We start from the raw sequence: 1,132 nt of genomic DNA, 5'->3' as shown, positions 1-1,132 counted from the left end.
TGCTCTGGACATAATACCAAAATTCTGAACAATCCCTACTGATATAACCAATTATTGGAATATTTACTATGTATGTACTACGTATTTGAATGTAGGCTAGTGAGCTGGACATCAACAATTATATGTAGATATAAGGATAGATGGAAAGTTAAGTCAGTCTTTCAGATAAGTGAGAAGCCGAGCACGAAAACGTGTAATGTACCTAGGCACGCACTCGCAAAGCACATTTTTTTAAAATAGAAATGATGCGCAAATCACACACAGCACATGGATGTGCATCCGTGTGCGGTCCGTGGTTTTCACGCACCCTTTGACTTCAATGGGTGCGTAGGTGCGTGAAAAGGCACTAATATAGGACATGCAGTGAGTTTCACGCTGCAGACTCTCGCTGCATGAAAACTCCTGCATGTGTGAACGGCCCCACTGAAATCAATGGGTCCGTGTGCTGTGTGTGATTTCCATGCACAGCACACGGTTGAGTTTTACACTCGTCTGAATGAGACCTTACTGTGTGTTGTAGAAGAAAAAACCCATCAACAAGTAGAGTAACTGCTGCAGATGCCATAATGACATGATGTTATTCCAGGTATAGCTTGTGTAACTAACCTAGGAAAGCTTGGCTCATTGACATATGGATATCTAAATAGGCTGATTTCCATATGAATATTTGCATGGGATAGATATGTGGTATTAAAGGAACAGTAAAAATAGAACATACACAACAAAAATCCCAGCAATTCCTTCCTTAATCTCCTCGTCTCCTTTGAAATTTTTGTCTCATATTACAATTAAAGCTGAGAAATATATAAAGAACCCCTCTCTAAGCACCACAGGATAACAGCCATTTCCCTCTTTTTTCTCACAGATCTGTGTCTACCTATCTGTATGACAACTGGCTGCAGCAGAAGCCTCCCCCACCTTTGCCCTGTCTACAATAGGACACAATTGTTGTTAAGCCCCACCCCTTGGTTAAGCCCCACCTTCTCAGTTATTTACAGACAAAAATGGAACAGATCAGCAGGAAATTACATCTCTGCAGGATTTCTACAAGTTTCAGAACCATGCAGTGATCCCAGACTGGCAAACAGAATAGAAGCATAGACACTTTTATCAGTTTACTTTTATCATTCAT

Source organism: Rhinoderma darwinii, chromosome 2, assembly GCF_050947455.1.
Source record: "Rhinoderma darwinii isolate aRhiDar2 chromosome 2, aRhiDar2.hap1, whole genome shotgun sequence".
In the NCBI taxonomy this organism is placed as follows: domain Eukaryota; kingdom Metazoa; phylum Chordata; class Amphibia; order Anura; family Rhinodermatidae; genus Rhinoderma; species Rhinoderma darwinii.
This window is presented reverse-complemented; position numbering follows the sequence as displayed.